Source organism: Rhinoderma darwinii, chromosome 7 (assembly GCF_050947455.1).
Source record: "Rhinoderma darwinii isolate aRhiDar2 chromosome 7, aRhiDar2.hap1, whole genome shotgun sequence".
Taxonomy (NCBI): Eukaryota; Metazoa; Chordata; class Amphibia; order Anura; family Rhinodermatidae; genus Rhinoderma; species Rhinoderma darwinii.
This window is the reverse complement of record NC_134693.1, coordinates 72224333-72247117: the sequence shown is the minus strand read 5'-3', so window position 1 is coordinate 72247117 and position 22785 is coordinate 72224333. Positions and strand designations below refer to the sequence as shown.

Genomic DNA, 22785 nt, shown 5'->3' with positions numbered 1-22785 from the left:
TGCGTGATCCGCGAAAAACGCAGAAATATAGGACCTGTCGTGAGTTTTACGCAGCGGACTCACGCTGCGCAAAAATCACTGACAGTCTGCACTGCCCCATAGACTAGCATAGGTCCGTGCGACGTCCGTGCGACGTTCGACGTACGTTCATGTAAATCCGCCCTAAACTACATTAACTTTAACGTTACCTTTATTAACTTTTTATTTTTCTGTCAACATGGGAGATGTGTCAGAGATTTTTTTTTCGTGTGATAATCTGTGGTTTTTATTGATACAATTTTGGGGTGCATGCAACTTTTTGATGGCTTTTTTAAATTCTATTTTTTGGGAGGCGAGTTAACCAAAAAACAGCAATTCTGGTAGTTATATTATTCTTTTTTTTACAGTGTAAACATGACATATTAACTTCAGTTTATGCGATTACAGTGGTACCAAATTTAGATTTTTTTTTTTCTGTTTTGCAGTGTTTGCACAATAAAATCTATTTTTTTCAAAAGTAAATCATATATTTTCTGTATCACCATATCTCAGAGTGATAACTTTTTTATTTTTCTGTCCAGAAAGCAGTGTGAAGGCTTGTTTTTTTGTGGGATAGGCTGTAGTTTTTATTGGTACGATTTTGAAGTACATGCAACTTTATGATCACGTTTTATTCCATTTTTTGGGAGGCAAGGTGGCCAAAAAACAGCTGGCATTGTTATTTCAATATTTTTTTTTTACAGTTTTCACCGTGTGGATAAAAATACTATAATATTTTTATAGTTCAGGCTGTTACGAACGCAGCAATACCAATTATGTATACTTTTTTTACATTTTTTTTTACAATAATAAAGGACTTGATGAGGTAAACGACAAGTCTTTTTTTATTACTTTAAACCTTATTTATTTTTCGAAAACATTTTTTTTTACATTTGCAGTTGCACTGGCATGTCAGCTGGGATGGCGCTGGCACGGCTCCTGTGAAGGCATAGGTAAAATGGCAGGACAGTTATGGTCAAATGCAGGAAGGAGTTAAAATACAGTGCATAATACATAGACCAACATACAAGATATACAAAATATTCAGTAGGACAACGTATAGTCCCCTACAAGGGTTGGAAATTCTCTCCCGCACCCACTCCAGAGAGGACAAGATGAGGTGGAAAGTGGCCGTGGCAGCTCTTTCTATTGTAGTTTGTGAAAATGGCAGTTGTGAAACACTCTGCTGTTTCCACAACTCTTATAAACTAAACTACTTCTCTCTGGACTGCCAAATGGGGAGCAAAAGATCTACATTCTCTTGATAGGAAGGCATGCCAGATGTGGAACCACCCCTATCAGAGATTTATGGCTTATACTGAACCCTTTATCCCCTTAAGGACGCAGCCTTGTTTTGGCCTTAAAGAGGCTCTGTCACCATATTTTGCAGCCCCTATCTGCTATTGCAGCAGATAGGCGATGCAATGTAGATTACAGTAACGTTTTTATTTTTAAAAAACGAGCATTTTTGGCCAAGTTATGACCATTTTCGTATTTATGCAAATGAGGCTTGCAAAAGTCCAAGTGGGTGTGTTTAAAGTAAAAGTACAACTGGGCGTGTATTATGTGCGTACATCGGGGCGTGTTTACTACTATTACTAGCTGGGCGTTGTGTATAGAAGTGTCATCCACTTCTCTTCACAACGCCCAGCTTCTGGCAGTGCAGATCTGTGACGTCACTCACAGGTCCTGCATCGTGTCGGCACCAGAGGCTACAGTTGATTCTGCAGCAGCATCAGCATTTGCAGGTAAGTAGCTACATCGACTTACATTTATTGGTGTTGTGACCATTCTGACCCCATAGTTTTTTCAAATAACTTATTTGAATTAGGCTGGGAATTCAAACAAAATTATTTTTTTCCAATAATATGTAGTTTTGGCTGAAAATGTCTTATTTTCACAAGAAATAAAATACCCAATTTTGTTGCCCAATTTGTCCTGAGTGCGGCAATGCCCAATTTGTGGTGACAAACTGACGTTTGGGCCCATGGGAGGGCTCAGAAGGAAAGGACCACCATTTGGTCTACTGGGGATTTTCTGGTGCAAAGTCATGTATGCAGAAGCCCCTGAGGTACCAGTGCAGTTGAAACCCCCAAGAAGTAACCCCGTTTTAAAAACTACACCCTTTAAGGTATTCATCTAGAGGTGTAGTGAGCATTTTTACCGGAGACATGCACCCCATAAACTGTAATGTGGGTTCACCTGGGTATGGCAATACCCTCAATGTGGCTGTTATCAGCTGCCTGGGCACACAGCAGGGCTCAGAAGGGAAAGATGAGGGGGATAAGATGTGCGGAGTGCATCAGGGTAAGTAAAACTGGGGTAGATTAAAAATCAAGTGATTTATGATACATTTTGAAGCACTCTTTAATACGGAGCCTTAGTTTTTCGGGACACGTGTCACATTGATATATTGTGTCCTCCCTTATCCCCCTCTTATAGCAGACTTTGTACCTCTTTTGACTTTTTCCTTTCTTGCCAGTTTGGGGAACTTCTCCTGGAAAGTGTTGCCCTGGTACGATGCGTGTGGCCCCGCTTCCAGAAGTACTGGAAACTAAAAATTAGTTTCTTGATAATCACCTCTTGAAATTCCAGGAAAGTTCCCGTCTGGCCTGCACATCGACGTAGCACGTACGCATTGTACAATGCCATCTGTATGATGTGCCCGGCCAACTTCTTATACCACACCGCATGGTGCTGCAGGCCTTCAGGACTTGATCTGACAAGTCCACCCCTCCCATGTACCTATTGTAGTCCAGGATGCAGTCTGGTTTGGGGGTCTCTGTACTGGTACCTCGTACAGGTACATGGGTACTGGTGTGGCATCTCTCTTTTCCTTGTACTTGACACACAATATATTGCTGCTAGATTGTGCCCTGCTCTCACCCCTTCTTGTTTGCCCAACGAGAGTCTTAGGGAGGCCTCTCAGATTTCTTCTAGTAGTGCCGCATGCCGCAGGACTTCTGGAAGCGAGGCACTTGAAGAGTGGGACGCTGGTATAAAAATTATCCAGGTAGAGTTGGTAACCCTGGTCCAGTAGCGGGTGCACCAAATGCCACACAATTTTTGCATTAACTCCCAGTAAGGGGGGGCATTCTGGGGGCTGAATACTGGTGTCCTTCCATTCATATATCCTAAATTTGTAGGTATACCCTGATGCACTCTCACAGCTTATACATATTCACATCATACCTTGCCCTCCTACCCGGCAGGTACAAAAGGTCAAAACTGGGGTCGTCTTGGAGTAGGCAATGCTCATTAGGAGAAGCGAGGTATTGCCTCGTTTTTATTTATTTTTTAGGTTCCAGTTCAGTTCTGTAGTTGCTTTGAGGGGCCTATATATTAGAAACCCCTATGAAACACCCCATTTTAAAAACTAGACCCCTCAAAGTATTCACAACAGCATATAGAAAATTTATGAACTCTTTAGGTGGAGGTGGAGGTGAAATTTACATATTTATTTTTGTCAGAAAATCCTTTTTATACCATTTTTTTCTATAACACAAAAGGTTTTACCAGAGAAACGCAACTTAATACTTATTGCCCAGGTTCTGCAGTTTTGAGAAATATCCCACATGTGGCCCTAGTGCGGTAATGGACTGAAGCACCGGCCTCCGAAGCAAAAGGAGCACCTAGTGGATTTTGAGGCCTCTTTTTTATTAGGCACCATGTCCGGTTTGAAGAGGTCTTGTGGTGCCAAAATAGTGGAAACACCCCAAAAGTGACCCCATTTTGGAAACTAGACCCCTTGAGCAATTCATTGTAGTTTTCTTGGGGTGCATGCAGCTTTTTGATCAGTTTTTATTCTATTTTTAGGTGGCGTGGTGACTAAAAAACAGCAATTCTACTATTGGTTTTTTATTCTATTTTTCTTACAGCGTTCACCGTGCGCTATAAATGACATGCTCACTTTATTCTGCGGGGCGATACGTTTATGGCGATACCATATGTTTATAGTTTTTTTATGTCTTATGGCGTTTGCACAATAAAATAAGTTTTGTAAAAAATCATTCACTTTTTGTGTTACCTTATTCTAAGAGCCAGAACTTTTTTATTTTTCCATCAATTAAGCCGTGCGAGGACTTATTTTTTGCGTAACAAACTGTAGTTTCGATCCGTACCATTTTTAGGTATATGCGACTTTTTGATCTCTTTTTATTCAATTTTTTGGGAGGTGAAGTGACCAAACAATTGTGATTCTGGTACGGTTTATTATTATTTTCTTTTAGGGCGTTCACCATGCGGGATAAATAATGAAATAATTTTGTAGTTCAGGCCGTTACGGACGCGGCGATACCAATTATGTATAGTTTATTTGTTTATTTATCTATTTTTATTAATAATAAAGAACTGATAAGGGAAAAAAGGGGATTTTTACTTTTATTACTTTTAAAACTTTTATTTTCTTATTTTTACACATCTTTTTTTTACTTTTTTTTTACTTTATTACTTTGTCCCACTAGGGGACTTGGGGGCAGGAGGCCCTGATCGCTATTCTAATACACTGCACTACATGCGTAGTGCAGTGTATTAGAACTGTCAGCTACTCACTGACAGCAAGCATAGTGGGTCCTGACTTTGTCAGGACCCACTAGGCTTCCGTCGATGGCATAGCCGGACGCCATTGTTTGGTGTCCGGTTGCCATAGTTACAATCGATTGTAGCTTAACCCCTAAAAAGCCGCGATCTCTATTGAACGCGGCTTTTAAGGGGTTAATCAGCGATCGGTCCTCGCTGCAGGAGCTGCGGCAGCTGCTGTACGAGACAGCAGCTGTCACAGCTCCTGTATGTGTCGAGAGAACGGCCGAAATGGCCGTTACTCCCGTGACGTACTATTCCGTCATGGAGCGCGAACAGGGCGGTTTCCATGACGGAATAGTACGTCACTGAGCGTTAAGGGGTTAAGCTTTATTGCGACTCTTGGCTAAAAGCCACCATGGGGGAAAAAATTGCCTCCTATTGAAATTATTTCGGCCGTTTTTTGGTTCTGATTCCGACCGGGATTCCTCTTCAATATCAGCGTCAAAAACTCCATGCGAACAGGGCCATAGTATTCTCTGTGCACAGGTTTTTTTTGTAAACGGAAAATAGCAAGCAGAAATCGTAAAAATGGTGAGGAATTGAAACACAAAGTATATTAGAAATTGGTAAATGTTTTCATTACACAGTTTATTTTCATCAAGTCGGAAAACCTATTTAAACCCTCAATGCATTATCACGTAACTGTACGTGATAAGGGTTAAGGAGAAATATGGAGCGCGCTCACGGGCTGAGCGCGCACCATACACAGCCGACACCTAACTGCAACGGGCGATATCAAAGATCACTTTGATTCCTCCCGTTTAACACCTTAAATGCCGTGGTCAATAGCGACTTCGGAAATTAAAGTGTCAGAATCAAGCCATCACGCCCCCCCCCCCCCGTGGGACAATCGGCCGGTTACAATGGTTGTTATGGCAGCCTGTCGGCCTAATAAAGGCCCCCAGGTCTGCCATCTTTGTACTCCTTTGAAGCTCTGCTTCCAGCAGGGCTTCAAAGGAGAGTGTCAGAATCACGATATACTGCAATTCACTAGTATTGCAGTATATCATGCCAGCGATCCAACGATCGCTGCTTCAAGTCTCCTAGGGGGACTAATAAAAATGTAAAAAAAACTGTTAAATAAAGTTTTTTTTATGTTCCAAAAAAAAGTATTAAAAGCTCAAACAACTCCCCTTTTCAAATCTTTTTCCCTAAATCAATGTTAATAAAAAATAAAAGTTAACATAATTGGTATCGCTGCGTCTATAAAAGTCTGAGCTATCACAATATAGCATTGTTTAACCCGCTCGGTGAATGGCGTAAAAAATATATATATAGAACACGCAATTTGCTATTTTTTGGTCACCTTAGCGCTAAAAAAAATTAAATAAAAAGTGATCAAAAAGTCACATATATCCCAAAATGATATCAATGAAAACTACAGCTCGCCCTGCAAAATTTAAGCCCTCACATCGCTAAATTGATGGTAAAATGAAAAAGTTATGACTATCAGAACATGGAGACACAAAAGATTTTTTTAATTTGGCAAATAGTTTTATTTTTTTTAAAGTGGTAAAACATAAAACAAAACATGTAAATTTGGTATCACCCTAATCGTATCAACCTGTAGAATTTGGTGAATATGTAATTTTTACCACCTGCTGAATGCTGTAAAAACAAAACCCCCAAAAAATGGCTGTTTTTGCCCAGTTCACACCACAAATAATGTTTTTTCAGCTTCCGAGTACATTATGCCGTACAATAAATGGTGCTATGAAAAACTACAACTTGTCCCGCAAAAAAAACAAGCCCTCATATGGCTATATCGATGGAAAAAAGAATTATAGCTTTTGGAAGGTGGGGAGGAAAAAACAAAAGTGAAAATCCGAAAAATGCCTGAGGAGGGAAGGGATAAATACAAGTTTATACGCTACATCTTCTACATTTCTAAATTGCAAACTAAATGGATGAAATAGATGAAGAGTATGATGCAAATAATCTTTATTTCCAGTTTAACATCTGTATACTGTGTACTAAGCAATTCCTATATAACGGAACTGAGGTATTTTGTAGGTATGTGGCATCTGACACAGCCCCCTCCTCTTCTCCATCCCTTCAGCTCCACCTTTTATTGCTCCTCCTTGCCACCTAAACATCACTTCTTGGGTACAAGAGACCGTCTGTACCTGCTACAATCCTATTCCCAGTGAGTCATTCTCTTTCTATTTACTAATCCAGAAATTGACTAAATAACTTGTATTCTGGTTTCTACTTGAGAACAGGGGAAGACGTATAGAAATGTGGGTCACAATTGGGACGACTGTTTTAAGTTTGATTTATTACATATTTGCATGTCAAATTCATTGTATAATTTAGAGTGTTTAAGAGGGATTAATATCCTGTTGGAGAATGTTGAGTTTCCCTGTTTGCGGTAGTCAAAAGTATAAGGAATGTGTGAGGAGCTGAACTACAGGCTCATCTTTCAGCCTGCTCATTTCCTCTGCAACCCTTGCTGAATAGCTTTTTATTCATGAAGTGAAGTAGCAGCTCTGTTAGTAGGGCACCGTGTTATGGGGGCATTATTTGTGCTGGAGATCAATGATTTCTGTACCTTTAGGACACTTTGGCGCAATATTTGATACAGGCTTTGATGCATACTTTTAGTTGTATTTTTAACCAAATCCAGGAGTGGATCCTTATGGGAAGACAGGTATAAGGTCATGTTCACTCGGCTTATGTGTGAAGCAGAAAAATGCGAGAAAAATCAGCATCTGAAAACCAGTCGTTTTTTAAGCAGATTTGTTAAGCCTATTATTTTAAAGAGGCTCTGTCCCCAAATTATAAGTGCCCTATCTCCTACATGATGTGATCGGCGCTGTAATGTAGATAACAGCAGTGTTTTTTATTTTTAAAAATGATAATTTTTGGGCAAGTTACAGTGAAGGAAAAAAGTATTTGATCCCTTGCTGATTTTGTAAGTTTGCCCACTGTCAAAGTCATGAACAGTCTAGAATTTTTAGGCTAGGTTACCAGTGAGAGATAGATTATATAAGAAAAAAAACAGAAAATCACATAGTCAAAATTATATATATTTATTTGCATTGTGCACAGAGAAATAAGTATTTCATCCCCTACCAACCATTAAGAGTTCAGCCTCCTCCAGACCAGTTACACGCTCCAAATCAACTTGGTGCCTACATTAAAGACAGCTGTCTTACATGGTCACCTGTATAAAAGACTCCTGTCCACAGACTCAATTAATCAGTCTGACTCTAACCTCTACAACATGGGCAAGACCAAAGAGCTTTCTAAGGATGTCAGGGACAAGATCATAGACCTGCACAAGGCTGGAATGGGCTACAAAACCATAAGTAAGACGCTGGGTGAGAAGGAGACAACTGTTGGTGCAATAGTAAGAAAATGGAAGACATACAAAATGACTGTCAATCGACATCGATCTGGGGCTCCATGCAAAATCTCACCTCGTGGGGTATCCTTGATCCTGAGGAAGGTGAGAGCTCAGCCGAAAACTACACGGGGGGAACTTGTTAATGATCTCAAGGCAGCTGGGACCACAGTCACCAAGAAAACCATTGGTAACACATTACGCCGTAATGGATTAAAATCCTGCAGTCCCCCTGCTCAAGAAGGCACATGTACAGGCCCGTCTGATGTTTGCAAATGAACATCTGGATGATTCTGAGAGTGATTGGGAGAAGGTGCTGTGGTCAGATGAGACTAAAATTGAGCTCTTTGGCATTAACTGAACTCGCCGTGTTTGGAGGAAGAGAAATGCTGCCTATGACCCAAAGAACACCGTCCCCACTGTCAAGCATGGAGGTGTAAACATTATGTTTTGGGGGTGTTTCTCTGCTAAGGGCACAGGACTACTTCACCGCATCAATGGGAGAATGGATGGAGCCATGTACCATCAAATCCTGAGTGACAACCTCCTTCCCTCCACCAGGACATTAAAAATGGCTCGTGGCTGGGTCTTCCAGCACGACAATGACCCGAAACATACAGCCAAGGCAACAAAGAAGTGGCTCAAAAAGAAGCACATTAAGGTCATGGAGTGGCCTAGCCAGTCTCCAGACCTTAATCCCATCAAAAACTTATGGAGGGAGCTGAAGATCCGAGTTGCCAAGCGGCAGCCTCGAAATCTTAATGATTTACAGATGATCTGCAAAGAGGAGTGGGCCAAAATTCCATCTAACATGTGTGCAAACCTCATCATCAACTACAAAAAATGTCTGACTGCTGTGCTTGCCAACAAGGGTTTTGCCACCAAGTATTAAGTCTTGTTTGCCAAAGGGATCAAATACTTATTTCTCTGTGCACAATGCAAATAAATATATATAATTTTGACAATGTGATTTTCTGTTTTTTTTTTTAAATATAATCTATCTCTCACTGGTAAAATTAACCTAGCCTAAAAATTCTAGACTGTTCATGTCTTTGACAGTGGGCAAACTTACAAAATCAGCAAGGGATCAAATACTTATTTCCTTCATTGTATGAACAATTTTAGATTTATGCTAATTCGTTTCTTAATGCCCAATTAGCCGTTTTTTTAACTTTTGACCAAGTGGCAGTGTAAAGAGAAGTGTATGACGTGATCAATCAGCGTCATACACTTCTCTCCATTCATGTCCATTTGTATTAACTGCACATATATATATATATATATGTGTGTGTGTAACCCCTTAACCCCTTAAGGACACAGCCTAGTTTGGGCCTTAAGGCTCAGAGCCCATTTTTTAAATCTGAAATATTTCACTTTATGTGGTAATAATGTCGGAATGCTTAAACCTATCCAAGCGATTCTGAGAGTGTTTTCTCGTGACACATTGGACTTTATGTTAGTATAGTGGTCAAATTTGGTCAATATATTCAGTGTTTATTTGTGAAAAACAGCAAAATTGAGAGAAAATTTGAAAAAAATTGAATTTTTCTGAATTAAAATGCATCTGCTTGTAAGACAGATCGTAATATTACACAAAATAGTGACTAGTTCACATTTCCCATGTCTACTTTATGTTGGCATCATTTTTTGAACATACTTTATTTTTCTAGGACGTTACACGACTTAGAACTTTAGCAGCAATTTCTTATATTTTGAATAAAATTTCAAAAGCCTCTTTTTTTTAGGTACAGGTTCAGTTCTGAAGTGGCTTTGAGGGGCTTATATATTAGAAACCCCCATAAAACACCACATTTTAGAAACTAGACCCCTCAAAGTATTCAAAACAGCATTTAGAAAGTTTATTAACACTTTAGGTGTTTCACAGGAATTTAAAGCAGGGGCGTAGCTAGGAGGGGCAGGCGGGGCATGTGCCCCGGGCGCAAGCCGTAGGATAGGGAAGGGGGGGCGCCGAAGAGAAGCTGATCGCTGCTGACAGGCGCCCCGTATGTGGGACACCTGCAGCAGTTTAGGAAGAGCCAGGACATTACGGCGTTCTTACTGGGGTCTGTGACGGCCAGGGAGTGGACCAGTCCAGTCACCTGACCTCACGTCAGTGACATGAGGTCAGATGACTCAGGTCAGGGGACAGGTGCTGCAGCCTCCCTGCATCTGCCTGTGCTCTGTGCTCTGCCGAGAAGCAGAGAGGAAGCTCCGCCCACAGCCAGTCCTGACCTGTCAGCAAGGAGACATGGTGAGTGTGTGTGTGTAGTGTGTAATGTGTGTCTGTGTTTGTATGTGTATATGTTACAGTGTGTGTGTGTGTGTGTGTGTGTGTTTGTGTGTTTGTGTGTGTGTGTGTGTGTGTGTGTGTGTGTGTGTGTGTGTGTCTGTCTGTCTGTCTGTCTGTCTGTGTCTCTGCATGCGTTTGTCTCTTACATCTACTACATTATCTGTACTGAGAGATTTATCACTGTGTTATCTGTGGTGTTACATAGGACTGCAGGTAACACTACTACATTATCTGTACTCAGAGAGATATGACTGTGTTATCTGTGGTGTTACATAGGACTGCAGGGAACATCTACTACATTATCTGTACTGTGTGCTAAATTACAATCTCAGCTCTGCTACACAGTACAGATAATGTAGTAGATGTTACCTGCAGACCTATGTAACACCACAAATGACACAGTGATATCTCTCTGAGTACAGATAATGTAGTAGTGTTACCTGCAGTCCTATGTAACACCACAGATAACACAGTGATATCTCTCTGAGTACAGATAATGTAGTAGTGTTACCTGCAGTCCTATGTAACACCACAGATAACACAGTGATAACTCTCTAAATACAGATAGTAGTGTTACCTGCAGTCCTATAAAACATCACAGATAACACAGTGATAACTCTGATTACAGATAATGTAGTAGCTGTTGCCTGCAGTCCTATGTAACACCACAGATAACACATTGTGCTAAATTACAATCTCAGCTTTGCTACAATGTGTTATCTGTGGTGTTACATAGGACTGCAGGCAACAGCTACTACATTATCTGTACTCAGAGAGTTATCACTGTGTTATCTGTGGTGTTACATAGGACTGCAGGTAACACTACTATCTGTATTTAGAGAGTTATCTCTGTGTTGTTACATAGGACTGCAGGTAACACTACATCAATAAAAAGTTATTATAGTAACTAGGGCCGCGGGCCTCTGTTACTATAGTAACAGACTGTACTTACCTTCCTGGTTCCGGATCGCAGCGGAGGTCCTGAAGTCAAACGCTGTGCGCAGCGCATGACGTCACAGCGCTATGCGCCGCGCACAGCATCGAGAGGACAGAACTTCTGCCGCGGCTGAAGAGGAAGGTAAGATTAGTAGCCCTGACTGGCGCGGTCCGACTCCCGGGAACAGCTAATCAGCTGTTTTGAAGGGGCCGCAGCACTCGTACGAGAGCTGCTCCCCTTCATTCCGGTCACTTCATTCAGGTCACACTGTGAATCGGTGTCGGCGATTCACAGTGTGAGCGAGTAGTGAAATGAAGGGGAAGCAGCTCTCGTACGAGTGCTGCGGCCCCTTCAAAACAGCTGATTGGCGGGTCCCGGGAGATGGACCCCGACACATCAGCTATTGATGGCCTATCCTGAGGATAGGCCATCAGTGTTTAGGGACTGGACAACGCCTTTAAGCCTACGATGTAGCAGGCTTAGAGGGCCCATGAGACAGGATCACAGATTGTGTGATCCTGTCTGCTGGGCCCTGTATCTAAGCCAATCACATGGTAGACTTAGATACATGGCCCATGTGTGATCCTGTCTGATGGGCCCTGTATATAAGCCTACCACACGGTAGGTTTAGATACAGGGCCCCAGCACACAGTAATCTTATACTGTATAAGATTACTGTCTGCTGGACCCTGTATCTAAGCCTACCTTGTGGTAGGCTTAGATACAGGGTCCCACAGACAGTATCACACATGGGCCCTGTATCTAAGCCTAACACATGTGTTACTAATCGTTTGTTTTTGTGTGTTTTCTTACATGTTTGGTCGTTGGACTACGTCAGATTCCAGGACTACTTCGATGATGGCTTTTTTTTATTATCAATAAAATGGTTAATGAGGGTTGTGTGGGTTTTTTTTATTTCAATAAAATATTTTTTGTATGTCTGTGTTTTTTTTTTAAACTATATTACTACCGCCTTAGTAATGGCCACCGGCTGATTGACAGCGTCCGTTGCTAAGGCGGGGCTTAGTGTTAGTCGGTGGAGAGGCTAACACTAACCCCCTTTATTACCCCGGTACCCACCGCCACCAGGGGTGCTGGGAAGAGCCGGGTACCATCCAGTACCTGACCATCTGTAGGGATGGTCGGGCACTGGGGTGGCCGCAGGCTGGTATTATCAGCACGGGAAAGGCCAAAAACAGTGGCCCTTCCCACCCTGGTGATGCTAGGCTGCTGCTGCTTTATTGTATCTGGCTGGTTATGAAAAATGGGGGGGACCCCACGTCATTTAAAAAAAAAAAATAATAATAATTGGAAAGAACGATGTCGGGTCCCCCCCCCCCAATTTTCATAACCAGCCAGATACAACACAGCAGCAGCAGGCAGCATTACCAGGGTGGTAGGTACCACTGTCTTTGGCCTTCCCCAGCCTAATACTACCAGCCTGCGGCCACCCCGGTGCATGCCTGTCACTCCAGATGGTCGGGTACTGGTTCGTACCCGGCTCTTCCCAGTACCCCTGGTGGCGGTGGGTACCGGGGTAATAATGGGGGTTAGTGTTGGCCTTTGCACCGGCTAACATTAAGCCCCACCTTAGTAATGGAGGTTGTCAATCAGCCAGCGGCCATTACTAAGGCGGTGATAATAAAGTTTAAAAAGATACAAGCACATAGAAAAAATATTTTATTGAAATAAAAAAACACAACCCTCATTAACCATTTTATTGAGAATAAAAAAATTCCGTCATTGAAGTCCTCGTATCCGAAGGCCAACAACCGAACCTCTAAAAAAACACAAACACACAAAAATAATCAGTAACACATAAAGAAGCAAAATTATTATTCTTACCTTTCCTGGGTCCAGCGCTGGAGCCGCAATGTCAGCGAGCTGGGCCATGTATCTAATCCAATCATGTGTGATACTGTCTGCTGGACCCTATATCTAATCCAATCATGTGTGATACTGTCTGCTGAGCTGTGTATCTAATCCTATCATGTGTGATACTGTCTGCTGAGCCACTGTATCTAATCCTATCATGTGTGATACTGTCTGCTGAGCCACTGTATCTAATCCTATCATGTGTGATACTATCTGCTGGGCCCTATATCTAATCCAATCATGTGTGATACTGTTTGCTGAGCCATTTTATCTAATCCTATCATGTGTGATACTGTCTGCTGGGCCACTGCATCTAATCCTATCATGTGTGATACTGTCTGCTCAGCCACTGTATCTAATCCTATCATGTGTGATACTGTCTGCTGAGCCAATGTATCTAATCCTATCCATAGTTGATAGGGTCGTAGTGCTATAGATATGCTATGCTGTCTCCTATACACACACACATTTTTTTTTTGGGTGGACACATATGTATTTTGACTATTTCCCCTGACACTTTAAGTCCTTAGTGACGCCCCTGGCTGCTAGTGCTGCATTGTTGGGTCACTTAGGAGACCCAGCGATGCAGCTGAAAGCTGCGGACCGTCGGGCATGATAAGTTTGCGTGGGGGGCCCAATAAGAACTTTTGCATCGGGGCCCATGAGCCTTTAGCTACGCCCCTGACTACTACATTATCTGTACTCACAGTTATCACTGTGTTATCTGTGGTGTTACATAGGACTGCAGGTAACATCTACTACATTATCTGTGCTGTGTGCTAAATTACAATCTCAGCTCTGCTACACAGTACAGATAATGTAGTAGATGTTACCTGCAGACCTATGTAACACCACAAATGACACAGTGATATCTCTCTGAGTACAGATAATGTAGTAGTGTTACCTGCAGTCCTATGTAACACCACAGATAACACAGTGATATCTCTCTGAGTACAGATAATGTAGTAGTGTTACCTGCAGTCCTATGTAACACCACAGATAACACAGTGATAACTCTCTAAATACAGATAGTAGTGTTACCTGCAGTCCTATAAAACATCACAGATAACACAGTGATAACTCTGATTACAGATAATGTAGTAGCTGTTGCCTGCAGTCCTATGTAACACCACAGATAACACATTGTGCTAAATTACAATCTCAGCTTTGCTACAATGTGTTATCTGTGGTGTTACATAGGACTGCAGGCAACAGCTACTACATTATCTGTACTCAGAGAGTTATCACTGTGTTATCTGTGGTGTTACATAGGACTGCAGGTAACACTACTATCTGTATTTAGAGAGTTATCTCTGTGTTGTTACATAGGACTGCAGGTAACACTACTACCACTGGCGTAGCTATAGGGTTCGCAGCGGCCGCAATTCCGACCGGGCCCCGAAGCCAGGGGGCCCCCCACACCACATCAATAAAAAGTTATTATAGTAACTCGGGCCGCGGGCCTCTGTTACTATAGTAACAGACTGTACTTACCTTCCTGGTTCCGGATCGCAGCGGAGGTCCTGAAGTCAAACGCTGTGCGCAGCGCATGACGTCACAGCGCTATGCGCCGCGCACAGCATCGAGAGGACAGAACTTCTGCCGCGGCTGAAGAGGAAGGTAAGATTAGTAGCCCTGACTGGCGCGGTCCGACTCCCGGGAACAGCTAATCAGCTGTTTTGAAGGGGCCGCAGCACTCGTACGAGAGCTGCTCCCCTTCATTCCGGTCACTTCATTCAGGTCACACTGTGAATCGGTGTCGGCGATTCACAGTGTGAGCGAGTAGTGAAATGAAGGGGAAGCAGCTCTCGTACGAGTGCTGCGGCCCCTTCAAAACAGCTGATTGGCGGGTCCCGGGAGATGGACCCCGACACATCAGCTATAGATGGCCTATCCTGAGGATAGGCCATCAGTGTTTAGGGACTGGACAACCCCTTTAAGCCTACGATGTAGCAGGCTTAGAGGGCCCATGAGACAGGATCACAGATTGTGTGATCCTGTCTGCTGGGCCCTGTATCTAAGCCAATCACATGGTAGACTTAGATACATGGCCCATGTGTGATCCTGTCTGATGGGCCCTGTATATAAGCCTACCACACGGTAGGTTTAGATACAGGGCCCCAGCACACAGTAATCTTATACTGTATAAGATTACTGTCTGCTGGACCCTGTATCTAAGCCTACCTTGTGGTAGGCTTAGATACAGGGTCCCACAGACAGTATCACACATGGGCCCTGTATCTAAGCCTAACACATGTGTTACTAATCGTTTTTTTTTGTGTGTTTTCTTACATGTTCGGTCGTTGGACTACGTCAGATTCCAGGATTACTTCGATGATGGCTTTTTTTTATTATCAATAAAATGGTTAATGAGGGTTGTGTGTTTTTTTTTTATTTCAATAAAATATTTTTTGTATGTCTGTGTTTTTTTTTTAAACTATATTACTACCGCCTTAGTAATGGCCGCCGGCTGATTGACAGCGTCCGTTGCTAAGGCGGGGCTTAGTGTTAGTCGGTGGAGAGGCTAACACTAACCCCCTTTATTACCCCGGTACCCACCGCCACCAGGGGTGCTGGGAAGAGCCGGGTACCATCCAGTACCTGACCATCTGTAGGGATGGTCGGGCACTGGGGTGGCCGCAGGCTGGTATTATCAGCACGGGAAAGGCCAAAAACAGTGGCCCTTCCCACCCTGGTGATGCTAGGCTGCTGCTGCTTTATTGTATCTGGCTGGTTATGAAAAATGGGGGGGACCCCACGTCATTTAAAAAAAAATAATAATAATAATTGGAAAGAACGATGTCGGGTCCCCCCCCCCCCCCAATTTTCATAACCAGCCAGATACAACACAGCAGCAGCAGGCAGCATTACCAGGGTGGTAGGTACCACTGTCTTTGGCCTTCCCCAGCCTAATACTACCAGCCTGCGGCCACCCCGGTGCCTGCCTGTCACTACAGATGGTCGGGTACTGGTTCGTACCCGGCTCTTCCCAGTACCCCTGGTGGCGGTGGGTACCGGGGTAATAATGGGGGTTAGTGTTGGCCTTTGCACCGGCTAACATTAAGCCCCACCTTAGTAATGGAGGTTGTCAATCAGCCAGCGGCCATTACTAAGGCGGTGATAATAAAGTTTAAAAAGATACAAGCACATAGAAAAAATATTTTATTGAAATAAAAAAACACAACCCTCATTAACCATTTTATTGAGAATAAAAAAATTCCGTCATTGAAGTCCTCGTATCCGAAGGCCAACAACCGAACCTCTAAAAAAACACAAACACACAAAAATAATCAGTAACACATAAAGAAGCAAAATTATTATTCTTACCTTTCCTGGGTCCAGCGCTGGAGCCGCAATGTCAGCGAGCTGGGCCATGTATCTAATCCAATCATGTGTGATACTGTCTGCTGGACCCTATATCTAATCCAATCATGTGTGATACTGTCTGCTGAGCTGTGTATCTAATCCTATCATGTGTGATACTGTCTGCTGAGCCACTGTATCTAATCCTATCATGTGTGATACTGTCTGCTGAGCCACTGTATCTAATCCTATCATGTGTGATACTATCTGCTGGGCCCTATATCTAATCCAATCATGTGTGATACTGTTTGCTGAGCCATTTTATCTAATCCTATCATGTGTGATACTGTCTGCTGGGCCACTGCATCTAATCCTATCATGTGTGATACTGTCTGCTCAGCCACTGTATCGAATCCTATCATGTGTGATACTGTCTGCTGAACCAATGTATCTAATCCTATCCATAGTTGATAGGGTCGTAGTGCTATAGATATGCTATGCTGTCTCCTATACACACACACATTTTTTTTTTGGGTGGACACATATGTATTTTGACTATTTCCCCTGACACTTTAAGTCCTTAGTGACGCCCCTGGCTGCTAGTGCTGCATTGTTGGGTCACTTAGGAGACCCAGCGATGCAGCTGAAAGCTGCGGACCGTCGGGCATGATAAGTTTGCGTGGCGGCCCAATAAGAACTTTTGCATCGGGGCCCATGAGCCTTTAGCTACGCCCCTGACTACTACATTATCTGTACTCACAGTTATCACTGTGTTATCTGTGGTGTTACATAGGACTGCAGGTAACATCTACTACATTATCTGTGCTGTGTACATATGTGCCTGTGTGCGTATATATGGGTCTGTTTGTGAATGTGTCTTTGTGCTTGTATATTTGTGCCTTTTATGTATTTGTATATGTTCCTGTCTGTGTATTTATATGCCGGTGTGTGTGTGTATATGTGTCTGTACGTCTATATATTTACCTGTATGTATGTATTCCAGAATGTGTGTATGTATATTTGCCTGTATGTCTAAATATCTGTCTTTTTGTATGTACAGTATACACTACCGTTCAAAAGTTTAGGGTCACTTAGAAATGTCCTTATTTTTGAAAGAAAAGCACAGTTTTTTTCAATGAAGATAACATTAAATTAATCAGAAATACACTCTGTACATTGATAATGTCCTAAATGACTATTCTAGCTGCAAACGTCTGGTTTTTAATGCAATATCTCCATAGGTGTATAGAGGCCCATTTCCAGCAACCATCACTCCAGTGTTCTAATGGTACATTGTGTTTGCTAACTGTGTTAGAAGGCTAATGGATGATTAGAAAACACTTCAAAACCCTTGTGCAATTATGTTAGCACTGCTGTAAACAGTTTTGCTGTTTAGAGGAGCTATAAAACTGACCTTCCTTTGAGCTAGTTGATAATCTGGAGCATTACATTTGTGGGTTCGATTAAACTCTCAAAATGGCTAGAAAAAGAGAGCTTTCATGTGAAACTCGACAGTCTATTCTTGTTCTTAGAAATGAAGGCTATTCCATGCGAGAAATTGCCAAGAAACTGAAGATTTCCTAAAACAGTGTGTACTACTCCCTTCAGAGGACAGCACACACAGGCTCTAACCAGAGTAGAAAGAGAAGTGGGAGGCCCCGCTGCACAACTGTGCAACAAGACACGTACATTAGAGTCTCTAATTTGAGAAATAGACGCCTCACAGGTCCTCAACTGGCAGCTTCATTAAATAGTACCCGCAAAATGCCAGTGTCAACGTCTACAGTGAAGAGGCGACTCCGGGATGCTGGCCTTCAGGGCAGAGTGGCAAAGAAAAAGCCATATCTGAGACTGGCTAATAAAAGGAAAAGATTAATATGGGCAAAAGCACACAGACATTGGACAGAGGAAGATTGGAAAAAAGTGTTATGGAGAGACGAATCGAAGTTTGAGGTGTTTGGATCACACAGAAGAACATTTGTGAGATGCAGAACAACTGAAAAGATGCTGGAAGAGTGCCTGACGCCATCTGTCAAGCATGGTGGAGGTAATGTGATGGTCTGGGGTTGCTTTGGTGCTTGTAAAGTGGGAGATTTGTACAAGGTAAAAGGGATTTTGAATAAGGAAGGCTATCACTCCATTTTGCAACACCATGCCATACCCTGTGGATAGTGCTTGATTGGAGCCAATTTCATCCTACAACAGGACAATGACCCAAAGCACACCTCCAAATTATGCAAGAACTATTTAGGGAAGAAGTAGGCAGCTGGTATTCTATCTGTAATGGAGAGGCCAGCGCAGTCACCAGATCTCAACCCCAAATCATTATTTCTAACCTTGTCAATGTCTTGACTATATTTTCTAGTCATTTTGCAACTCATTTGATAAATATAAGTGTGAGTTTTCATGGAAAACACAAAATTGTCTGGGTGACCCCAAACTTTTGAACGGTAGTGTATATGTTCCAGCGTGTCCATATATGTGGTTAATTTTTGGTTTGTGTAGGGGGCGGCAATAGAGAGTCCTGCACAGGGCGCCATCCAACCTAAGGCCGGCCCTAGCTGTCACCAACCCTAGTCAGAAGAAACTCCGCCGCTGCCTGCGCCGAATGACCTCCTCGGCTCCTCCGGTAAGTCACACCAGGCAGAGCAGAGATTGGTAGCGGTAGGCTACTGCTCACCGGTCTGTTCACAGTGTGGCGCTAAGTACAAGGGGTGGGAGTGTGGCGCTATTTAAAAGGGGTGGGAGTGTGGCGCAATTTAAAAGGGAGGGAGTGTGGCGCTATTTACAAAGGGGCAGCGGGCTGTGTCTGGCACTATCTACAAGGGGGGCTGTGTGGCACTATTTACAAGGGGGTCTGTGTGTGGCACTATTTACAAGGGGGGCTGTGTGTGGCACTGTCTACTGGGGGCTGTGTGTGGCACTATCTACAAGAGAGGGGCTGTGTGGCGCTATCTACAGGGGGCTGTGTGTGGCACTAACTACAAGGGGGCTGTGTGTGGCCTCTTTAATTTATTTTCTTTTGATTTATTTTTATGTTAATTACATTATAGAACTATATCGCTTGTAAAATGTAGATATGCTTTTATACTCAAGTTACATTAAAAAAATTGTGAACAAAAAATTACATCTCATTGATTGGTAGGGAAAGAAAACATGGCGAGGGGGAAGGAGATGTTGGGAAATAAGTTGGGGCGAGGGAGGGCGCCAATCTGAATCTTTGCCCCGGGTGCAGGAGAACCTAGCTACGCCTCTGTTTAAAGCAAAGTAGAGGTGAAATTTACAAATTTCATTTTTTTGTCAAAAAATCCTATTTATTCCACTTTTTTCTGTAAAACAGAAGGTTTTACCTGAGAAACGCAACTCAATACTTATTGCCCAGATTCTGCAGTGTTTAGAAATATCCCACATGTGGCCCTAGTGCGGTAATGGGCTGAAACACCGGCCTCCGAAGCAAAGGAGTACCTAGAGGATTTTGAGGCCTCCTTTTTATTATGCACCATGTCCGATTTGAAGAGGTCTTGTGGTGCCAAAACAGTGGAAACCCCCAAAAAGTGACCCTATTTGGCAAACTACACCTCTCAAGGAACTTATCGAGGGGTATGGTGGGCATTTAGATCCCACAGGTTTTTTGCTGCAATTTGTGGAATTAGGCTGTGCAATTGAAAATCAAATTTTTCCAATAAAAGGTACTTATTTTTAATTTTGACACGGAATAAAAGGAAAAAAAGCACCCCAACGTTTGTAAAGCAATTTCTCCCGATTACGACGATACCCCATATGTGGTCATACACTGCAGGTTGGACAAACAGCAGGGCTCCATGTAGATTTTGCTGGATTGGTTCCTGGGCGCCATCTCACATTTTCAGAGCTTCTGAGGTACCAGAACAGAGGAAACCCCTTAAAAGTGACCCCATTTTGGAAACTTGAGGAATTCATTGCAGTTTTCATGGGGTGCATGCAACTTTCTGATCAGTTTTTATTCTATTTTGAAGAGGCGTGGTGACTAAAAAACAGCAATTCTACTATTCTACTGTTTTTTATCCCTTTTTTTTTACAGCGTTCATCATTCGCTATAAATGACATATTCACTTTATTCTGCGTGGCGATACAATTACGGCGACACCATATGTTTATAGGTTTTTTTATGAATTATGGCGTTTGCACAATAAAATACTTTTCGTAAAAAATCATTTACTTTTTGTGTTGCCATATTCTAAAAGCCAGAACTTTTTTATTTTTCCATCAGGAAAATCATGTGATGACTTGTTTTTTTGTGTAACAAACTGTAGTTTCGATTAGTAACATTTCTAGGTACATGCGACTTTTTGATCTCTTTTTATTCCATTTTTTGGGAGGTGAAGTGACCAAAACATTGTGATTGTGGTATGGTTTATTATTATTTTCTTTTATGGCATTCACCATGCGGGATAAATGATGAAATAATTTTGTAGTTCAGGCCGTTACGGACCAATTATGTATAGTTTATTTGTTTATTTATCTATTTTTTTTATTAATAATAACGGACTGATAAGGGAAAAGGGGGGATTTTTAGTTTTATTACTTTTAAAACTTTTATTTTATTATTTTTACACAAATTTTTTTTTGCTTTTTAACACCTTTTTTACTTTGTACCACTAGGGAACTTGATAGCAGGAGGCCCTGATCGCTATTCTAATACACTGCACTACATGCGTGGTGCAGGGTATTAGAGCTGAAATGGCCGATCCTCCTGTGACGTACTATTCCGTCATGGAGCGCGAACAATATGGTTACCATGACGGAATAGTACGTAACTGAGCATGAAAGGGTTAATGACATGCCATGTACAGTTACGTCATTGCAGTTTAATACTTAATGCAACAGCGCGTAACTCTACGTGGCATTGATGGAGTGGGTTTAGAAGCTGAGCCTGTGTCATCGACTGACGTTCTCTCCATGCAGAGGACTACAATGGGTACGTTACACATTCTATCTTCTAGGTACTGTTTCATTTAATTTGCCTTTATCATAGACTGCAGGTACGCTGTCTCCCTTACAACGGACCTCAGCCTCAAGCTTGGTGCTTGTTGATATACTTTACACTGGGTATACTTACTTGTTATGCAAGTTTCCTCTCATGTGTATATATAATTTTTTTCTTTACAAATTCACATGCTAAAATATATATAGAGGTTTTAATTACCATCTGATCAGGCTAACTCTACCTAGAAATAGACATATATTTGTATCCTTGACATTGCTATTTACCATTTTTTGTATGTCCTCTGTAATTGTCAGACGTCTTTGTGTTTTTGCTCAGTATGACCTATTTTTTAATGTTGTAACATTCAATAAAAATTGATATATTTTTCCAATATATTTGTGTTAATTGTGCCCTACACTTTATAGGTTTATATTAGTTGTTTAGGGCAACACACCAAGGGTTACTTGGCTTCACTGAGGTCTAGCCTTTATATATAGGCACTAGTATAGCATATATTTATATGTATACCAATTAGACCTCTTTCCTGCATGTACCAATAGGTTTATGTACCCTGAATATAATAGTACTATACACTGTGCTCCTGAATATAATAGTACTATATACTGCTCCCATAAATATAATAGTACTATACACTCTACTCCTGAATATAATAGTACCATACACTGTGCTCCTGAATATAATAGTACTATACACTGCGGCCCCAGCATATAATAGTACTATACACTGTACTCCTGAATACAATAGTACTATACTCTGTAATCCTGAATACAATAGTACTATATACTGTGCTGAATATAATAGTACTACACACTTCGCCCCTAAATATAAAAGTACTATACACTGCGCCCCTGCATATAATAGTGTGTGTGTGTGTGTGTGTGTGTATATATGTATATGTGTGTGTATAGGAGACAGCATATCTATAGCACTACGACCCTATAAACTATGGATAGGATTAGATACAGTGGCTGAGCAGACAGTATTACACATGATAGGATTAGATACAGCAGCTCAACAGACAGCATCACACATGATAGGATTAGATATAGGGACCAGCTTGCTGACATTGCGGTTCCAGCGCTGGACCAAGGAAAGTTAAGTATAAGAATTGTTTTGCTTTTTTATGTTACTAAGTATTTTTGTGTGTTTGTGTTATTTTACAGGTTCGGTTGTTGGACTACGTCGGATTTGAGGACTACTTCAATGACAGCGTTTCTTTTATTCTCAATAAAATGGTTAATGAGGGTTGTGTGTGTTTTTTTATTTAAATAAAATATTATTTCTATGTTCTTGTATTTTTTTACATTTTATTATTACCACCTTAGTAATGGCCGCTGACTGATTGACAATGTTCATAACTAAGGCGGGGCTTAATGTTAGCAGGTGCAGAGGCTAACACTAACCCTCATTATTAACATGGTTCCCACCACCACCAAGGGTACTGGGAA

The 22785-nt window shown here is 41.9% G+C and overlaps 1 protein-coding gene across 1 annotated transcript in view; it reads left to right on the top strand.

The window, feature by feature from the left end:
* Positions 1–6713: 6713 nt before the first annotated feature.
* Positions 6714–22785, top strand: part of CHADL (chondroadherin like) — a 79652-nt gene continuing 63580 nt past the window's right edge. Inside the window, exon 1 of the mRNA XM_075832283.1 lies at positions 6714–6745. The gene's annotated coding sequence lies outside the window, so the exon portion shown is untranslated. The remainder of the gene's footprint in view (positions 6746–22785) is intronic.